The sequence below is a fragment of the Phaethon lepturus genome, unplaced genomic scaffold (genome assembly GCF_000687285.1).
Source record: "Phaethon lepturus isolate BGI_N335 unplaced genomic scaffold, ASM68728v1 scaffold8101, whole genome shotgun sequence".
Taxonomy (NCBI): Eukaryota; Metazoa; Chordata; class Aves; order Phaethontiformes; family Phaethontidae; genus Phaethon; species Phaethon lepturus.
The window spans coordinates 48948-49347 of record NW_010519859.1 but is presented as its reverse complement, the minus strand read 5'-3'; positions in this window follow the sequence as shown (position 1 = coordinate 49347).

The following is a 400-nucleotide window of genomic DNA, read 5'->3' as shown; positions in this document are numbered from 1 at the left end:
CATTTTATTATTAACAAGTAGTTTGGTTTGTGATTTATATTTTTCTTCTTAGTTGTCTCAAAAAGGAAAAAAACCTGTGATGATCTGATATTGTTCTCATCTAAATAACCATATGATTGTATAGCAAGATGTGGATAAAGTTATTTTACTACATCACAGGGGTACTGTAAGAATTAATAGCTCATTCAGAAGTTTCACAGTTTAAGGCCAAATTCTGCTCTGTTGGATTACATTAATTCCTATGATAGCTCAAATGAGAGCAGAAGATGCACATAAAGTATATCTATCTCTTGTAACCAACCATCTCAGCTTGGGCTGGGAATTGTATAAATAAATTAATTTCTATCTAATAGAAAATTATTGCTAAAAATAATACTCTTTTAAGGTTAAGGAAGACACT